The sequence below is a fragment of the Pinus tabuliformis genome, chromosome 6, assembly GCF_031772625.1.
Source record: "Pinus tabuliformis cultivar Carrire ecotype Pingquan chromosome 6, CPIR1, whole genome shotgun sequence".
In the NCBI taxonomy this organism is placed as follows: domain Eukaryota; kingdom Viridiplantae; phylum Streptophyta; class Pinopsida; order Pinales; family Pinaceae; genus Pinus; species Pinus tabuliformis.
The window spans coordinates 159,081,000-159,089,114 of NC_142292.1; the positions used below are offsets into that span (position 1 = coordinate 159,081,000).

General features: G+C 33.1%; 1 non-coding gene across 1 annotated transcript; it reads left to right on the forward strand.

The window, feature by feature from the left end:
* The first annotated feature begins 6,320 nt into the window (after positions 1 to 6,320).
* Positions 6,321 to 6,448, forward strand: LOC149257871 (U6atac minor spliceosomal RNA). The gene has a single exon (XR_016261417.1). It is a non-coding gene; the product is annotated as a U6atac minor spliceosomal RNA (small nuclear RNA).
* The last annotated feature ends 1,667 nt before the right edge of the window (positions 6,449 to 8,115 follow it).

Here is an 8,115-nt window from a genome sequence, read left to right on the forward strand (position 1 = left end):
TAATTTTTCTATATGCTCATTGGGCCAAGGACAAAATCCTGATGATTAACGCAATGTTTACAATCTCAATTCTGCCTGGTATTCTCTTAGGGTTGGGAAACGAATGTCGCATGCCCATATCTACTCAAGAGAGATTCCAAAGTGATGTATGTTTCAATCTTGAGTTTAATAAAGTAAATCTCCTCTGCACCAGACAAACCTATAAGCAATTTCAACAATCTAGCTATGCCATAAACAATGGAGCTCCACATCGCTAAAATGGCAACAAAATCTGGACTCCACATTTCTCAAAACCTTCCAAGATGGTAAGAGATTTCCTCGTTTCCAAGAACTCCGTTCAAGCCATAAATATTACCCAATGGATGCATCCATCCCCCTTCAAATCCCCGAGAAAAATCTGGTAGTCTTAAGGCAGGGCGAAAACCTTGAATCACAAGCCCTATGCAATGAAGAAGGATAAGATACTTTGCACCAGTTTAACAACATTGACGAAATCCCATAAAAAAAATAATGGAATCTGGTGGATGTTGTAAGGGAAATATGGCAAGTTGCACAACATTTCCTAACTCCCCTAAAGTCATCCTGGCTTCACTACTTGACCCTCTTTTAATCAGTTCACTGCATTGCTTGCAATATTATTACAAAATTTCTTAAAATCATCGCTCTCATTATAATATTTGGAAAAATTATGATTGTCGTAAGGTAATATGCACAAGTATGCTTGAATGAACCAAGAAGTGAGGAAATTAAATCTCCTCTATGGACAAACCCATAAGCAATTTCGACAATCCAACTGCACCATAGACAATGGCCCTTCACATCAGTGGAATGGAAACAAAATATGGACACCACATCCCTCAAAACCTTCCAAGATGGTAAGAGCTTTCCTTGTTTCCAAGAACTTTGTTCGAGCCATAAATTTTACCCAACAAATGCATCCACCACCCTTGAAATCCTCGAGGAAAATTAGGCAGTCTCAAGGGAGGACAAAAACCATGAATCACAAACCCTAAACAATGAAGAAGGAAATATAGATGCTGTGAGGGAAATATGGCAAGCTACAAGCCTTCCCTAACTCCCCTAAAGTCAGCATGGCTTCACTGCTTGACCTTGTACCCTGTCTTTGTCTTCCTCCTTGGAAGAGGAAGTTTCATGGTCGTCGTTTGAGACATTACCATTTGTAGTGGTTGGATTCTCCTGAAAATTTAGTCCTCTGAGTCCTAGAAATTGATGAATTGTGGGAATGACAAGACTACCCTACTGAGAAACTCTTGTGTTCGTCAAAGTCTTGTGAATTCTTCTCTTCACTCAAACTTGTGTAGTATATCAATTTCTAGGAATTACTTAGATATATCAGTATCAATTTTGACATCAGGAAATCCTGATTTTATTTTTATAAAATACAAAACCACAAACTTGTTGGTTGCCTTAATCAATCAATATCAACATTAGTTTTTAGATTTCTCAATAAATATCATCATCCACTTTCCATTTTGTAGGTTTTTCTTTGCCGACCTCCCATCCATTCAACGAATGAATATATAAAGGAAAACAGTTCGTCTATCTGTTTTTATTGTCCCACTCCATTTCAAATAGGGAAAAATAGTTCAAGAATCTTATTCCCAAATTTTCCATTCCTCCAGTGTATCTTTGCACCCTTAGGGGAAATTGCTAGTTATATATTTATGTTTATTATCCTGCATAATTAGAATATTTAGAAATACATTTCTTCATATCAAAGGCCCTCTATAATTACCTTACACATTTTCTTCAGATCTAGCAATCAATTTTTAGGTGATTGATTCAATAGCTTGTTGAAATGGATATTTAGGTGACGCATTATATGATTACCGATTGCCTTCAATCGCATAAACAAAATCAATCTGAGTGGGTGGGAGAGACACTGATTTTTTTGGGCCTAAGGGCTCACGCACCAAACATTCACCCAACAATATTTTCTTAGATCGCTATTGTAATATCCCCATTCAGCTTACGTGGCAGACCTAATATCTAACTTATCAGCATAAAGTAATTATTAACATATTCCCTATTAGTTCATTCCAATAAATTTGTTAGGGTCAAATCGTTCTTGATAACCGTCTTCTCCTTCTTTATTCTTGGATCCTTGCCTCTTCAACTTTTAAATGGGATGACAAGTATCGAAGCAAATCTACAGGCCTGGTTTTATAGTTTTGGTGCATTTAAGCTCTGTGAAGATTCATGCATATTAAGACAAATTCGTTAGTTGGTTCTTGATTATCGTTTGTCGCAGAATGATATCAAGTGACATAGACAATATGCGGTAGAAGAAGGTCCCCTAGATTCTTAAGACAATACAAGGGAGAAGAGGCCTTCTATAGTTAGTTCTTTGTTATACTATCTAGATTTTGAAGATGGTGGAAGCTATGGGGACTTCCATGGTTTCGTAAGGGCCAAAGGACTAGATTTCTCCAAGACCCATAGAGCATTGGCATTGCCTTTGGCCTCCAGAAGAGTTGGCAGAGCGATTTCATTGAACACGGTTGGATGAGATTCTGCTAGTGATTAGCTCCTCCTTGATTTCTATGTAGTGTTTAATATTTCATTGAAGGTACCATTACCAACATGTTGAGTGAGCAATTGGTACATTTACAAGTAGTGGCACTTGAAAGGTCTTAGCTTACCAAAGTCTTAGTCCAAAAAAACTTGACTTGGAATTTTAATTAGACAATCATGTCATCTTTATACTTGTTTTGACATGGATGTTACATAGACACCAGTATTAACTTCGATAGGTGATCGAGGAAAGCATATATGTTTATTTTGCACATAGAAATAACTATTTTTCTTGAAAAAGTCGCATTCAAACAATAGTTGTTGCATTTCTGGAGGAAAGCATATATGTTTATTTTTCACACAGAAATAATTATTTTGCTTGACAAAAACACATTCAAACAATAGTTATTGCATTTCTGGAAAAGAGAACACATAGAAAATAACCAGTGGTTATGTTAGATTTTCTTTAAAAGGAATGTGTCTTTTGCATGCACGAAAAAATACCACTATTGTGTTGGAGTTCTTTGAAAAGAGATAGGCATTTGGTTTCTTGGAAAAGAAACATGTGTGTGCGTGCTTGAAAATTTAACTAATATGGTTTCGACTTGTCTTAAAAAAAAATGTAGTTTACTTATATGGAAAAAATAATAATAATAACTATTAAGTTCGATATTTCTTGAAAAGAAATAAATTACTTGCATGCACAAATAATAACCATTAAGTTTGATATGTCTTAAAAGGATTTGCATGCACAAAATATAACTTTTAAATTTGGTAAAGAAACAAATTATTTGCATTCACAAAAATTGAACTATTAAGTTTGATATTTCTTGAAAGGAAATAAGTTAATTCTATGCCAAAAAAAAACTATTATGTTTGTTATTTCTTGAAAAGAAATATGTTTTTTGGATGTGAAAGAAAAAAGAAGAATAATATTGTGTCAAAATTTTAGAAAGAGAAAAGATAAGTTCACATGTAAGAGAATTATATACTATGCATTGGAATTCTGGGAAACGAAACATGTTTTTGCATACATAGCTACTATGTTTTTTTAATTCCAGGGAAGAGAAAATATGTATTTGCACACAAGGAATAATCACTCTTACGATTTATTTCGGAAAAGAACATGTGCACGAAATAGTATCCAGGATGTCCTATCTTTTGAAAGGAATAGATGTTTATGTACATGAAAACATAGCTAATGTGTTAGTGATCTTGGAAAAGAACATGTCAGTTCTTTTGAAAGGAATAGGTGTTTATGTACATAAAAATATAGCTGATGTGTTAGTGATCAGGAAAAGAACATGTGAGTTCTTTTGAAAGGGATAGGTGTTTATGTACATGAAATGATAACTAATGTGTTAGTGATCTTGGAAAAGAACATGTTTTGTGTTGAGTTATTTATGTTATTGTTGCATGAAATAATAAGCCATTCTGGTAGATTTATTGGGAATAAATATATATATGCATTTGCATGAAAAGGAGAATATAATTATTTTGTTAGACCTTTTCAAGAGAAACATGAATTTGCATGTAGAAAAGAATAATTATTATGTTAGATCTTGGACAAGAAACATGTAATTGAATGAAATAAATGAAATTAGATTTCCTTAGGAAAAATACATATATTTGCACATAAGAAATAATAATAGAGCACAAAATGGACATTGTAAAATGGACATGTTATAATGGACATTGTATAACAGAGCATATATTTGCATGTAAAATGGACATTGTAAATAGCTCTCTCTTGAAAAAGATGTTTTTGGAAAATGGACCTTCATTTGCATGCATGATAGTAGTATCTATTATTGTAATAGACCCGAAATAACAACACATAATTAATTAGATTAATCAAGCAATTTATAATCAATAAGCAATTTATCCACTAGTTAACATTAAACTACAAAAATATGAGGGAAGAGAGACAACTTACCTGTGGAACGCTAGTGACCGCTAGTTGAATTTTACTATCTGCAACAAAGTCTTGGGGACGACTCTCCACCCAATAGTAGACTCAGTTGCATGAAATCTTTCTACAACTGGCCACCCTCGAGCTCTCAATCAACGTATTATTGCCAGAGTATCCTTTGTCTCACAACACTATTCTCCCAAGAGAATGGATGGTGGAATCATGGAATGATGGAATGCCTCTCATCTTCCGCACCATCTGTTAAATAGAGAAAACATTGGAAGGGGAACCACATGCACACACTCCATGTGTCAACATGCAACTCTATTGCTTTCTTGTTTTATTTCTTTTGTTTTTACTTTTTGATAGCTTTACTGATTTTTACTGCTTTCTTGTTTTATTTCTATTTATATTTATTTAGAGCTTTAGTATTGTTATTTATTATATTATTATTATTATTATTTACTATTTATTTACTATTACTATTTTTTATTTATTATTAATTATTTATTTTCTTGTATTTTAATATTATATTATATTATTTATTATTAAGGGACATTACATACTTCCCCACTTTAAGGAACTTCGTCCCGAAGTTAAGTTGAATTATTTAACATTTTATTTTGTTATTTATTACTTTAGGTTTGCCGACACCCTCTGCTAAACTAGTATAACCAGCAGGCATCGAAAGTTTCACAACACCCAGGAAATCCCAAGGAATCTCTGTCCTTTTTCCCACTTTTGGAACCAGGCATAAGCCTCCCTAGTCTATATCCTAGTCCAAGGCTAGCCCCAAGGCTTGTGCCCGACTCAGACCTCATTTGCCCCAAGGCAGGCATCCGGTACGATACTCAATGACTCTGGGCATCTCGCAAGGCTGGCCCACTCCCTCCACAACTACTAAGGTGTACAACCCCAGGCACCGAAGTCCTTACACCCCCACTAGACTTCGGCATCCCAATCCAATAACAAGCGCTCAACCTAGAACATCAGGCACTTGGCCTCCTCAAGGTGGTCCCATAGCCCTTCAAGAGTTATCCATCAAGAGCTACACAAGACAAAGGAACCACTGGCATATGTAGTGTTGATTGAGTTTGTCCCCAGCCCATATGGTGTTACTTATTCTCCCTCGTGCATATGGGCTAGCACGAGATCATGAAACAAACCGGCCCTCTCGGCCCATTTGTGGAGTCCTGTCAATCATCACACCTCAACATGCAACCAATGCATTAGCTATACCATCATAGTATCATAGAAAATAATCCACATGCCAACTCTTGCATGTCATCATGAGAACATTCATAATTGTTAATTGCAACATTATGAATAATAACGAATTACATGCTCATGCATGTCATAAATTTGTATGCAACTATCACATGCTTCACCTCATGAAATATCATCATAAGTTATAACATCAACATATTTGCATCAAAGACATATCATGACTTCACATAATAAATGAACCACATGCCAATAAACCTCATATTATAGCATCATAATTCCTATGCCATGTTATGCATATCATATCCATCATGAGTATTCGACATTAAATACCTATCATCACGTAGTAAATGAATATGTCAATATACCTCGACATAACATCATAACACCTATGCATATCATAGTCATCATAAGCATATATCATCACTTTTGTAACAACAATAAGAACCACATGTGCATCATTACCCTCATACCATCATATCATGAAACCTCATCCAACATTATACTCAACATCATAACAGTTAATTAAACCATAACTGAAATCATAAAATTAAAAAAATAAATAATGATTTAGATGCTCCATAAAAGTATTTATCTTAGCTAAGTTAAGCTCTCCTATTTAGTTCACCACACATTTTTAACCAAAAATGTGTTCGTAGAAAGGAGAGATGGTTGGAATCTCCCTCGACAAGGACGGAAACAGTCTTCGGACTTTCTTATCACACGCGGTTAAGGCTCTCCATCCCCTCACCAGGGTGGATCTTACCACAAGTTTTTAATCAAATAGATATGGAAAATCATGAAACATAACATTTGCATCTTCCAAGATAATTGGCCCAAGGCTATATTGGTTCCACTGGAACTTGATTTTGCGAACTCACAATTCATTAGAAAAATCAATTTAATTTACTCATATGAAAAGAATAACAAATATCATTCACCATCCATTAGGATCTAGACTATCTCTTTATTACTCATTAAAACCAATAATCTTTATCTAACACAAAGTTAATAACACCAAATCCATGTGTAATTTAAAATATAAATTTAATCCAATTCTCAATAAATTAACATTAAAACCTATATATTCCCAATAGTATTTATTTGTTTATCAATTAAATAAATATTGTTCCCATATATATATATGATTAATTTAATAAATATATCATAATTACAATTTAGAAATGATACTTCCATTTAAAAAAATTGACCAATAATTTAAAAATAAATATTCCAAAAATAACTTATCAAATATCTCTTTGTATATTTAATTAACCAACTTATAATAATTAAAATTAAAATTTTATATTCCACCTTTTAATCACCATCCTATTAATCACTAAAATCTTTTCTTATTTCTCCATTTTTATTTAAACATAACCCCTTGTATATATACATAACCAACACTTTCTATATTAAACATTAAAATAGTCTAACTTTATGTTCCTATGGAGTAGTTATCTTAATCTTAAGAAAAGGCTTAAACTTAACTATATTAAATTAAGATACTTAATAAAAATATAAGAGCTATATTTAATATTTATTAATCAACACTTTTATTGATTCCTTAGCGCCTCGTCACATAACTTGATTCCCTCAGTGGCTTGGCACAACTTGATTCCCTTGGTCGGATGACGTGGAAGATATCAAAGCGTAGAATATATGAATTTTGACCAATCTTTACCCACATTTCTTGCACTCCTCTCTTGGCTTGGATATCGAATGGTGGATATGAATTTTACCAAATTTCTTTTTAATCCATTGGACAATGATTTGTTCAAACTTAACGTTAACACCACATCCGAAATCACAAAAGTAGAAGTTAGATAGAATTTTCACACACACTCTGAATCTTTTCAATCTTATTGCTCCGAAATGTAATGCATTTATAGGAGGAGATCTCGTTCAGCAAATTGGATTTGAAACTAGTAATAAAAACACTAATTCAAGTTGAGCAAAACATTCTATAATACCTATTTGACACCTGATTGACACTCATACATTTTTAAATTATTCTTTAAAATAAGTTATTGTAAACCATTAAAACACAACCATGCTAAGGGTTCGCATCTAATGTAGGTGTTGTGCTACTGTTTTCGTATGAAATTTTGTTGTAATCCTTTTAAAAGTTCAATTATGTTGCTAGTTAAGTGTTCGAATCCCGTCGCAATAATTATCTGTTCATTTGAATAAACCATCATGAAATAATTGGAATTCCTGAAAATATAAAAATAAATAAATAAAATATAAGAAAACTTTTCCTAGAGGGAAACTTCCAGAAATCTTTGCAGTCTTTTATTAGACGCAGTATACACCATTATCATTTATTTGAAGCTGAAAATAAGATGGTGGAAGGAGATGGCCCTAAAAGTTTAGGATAGAAGTTAAAAAAATTAAATTAAAATTTTCCAAAAGAATAAATTCATTTAAATATTTCTAAAAGC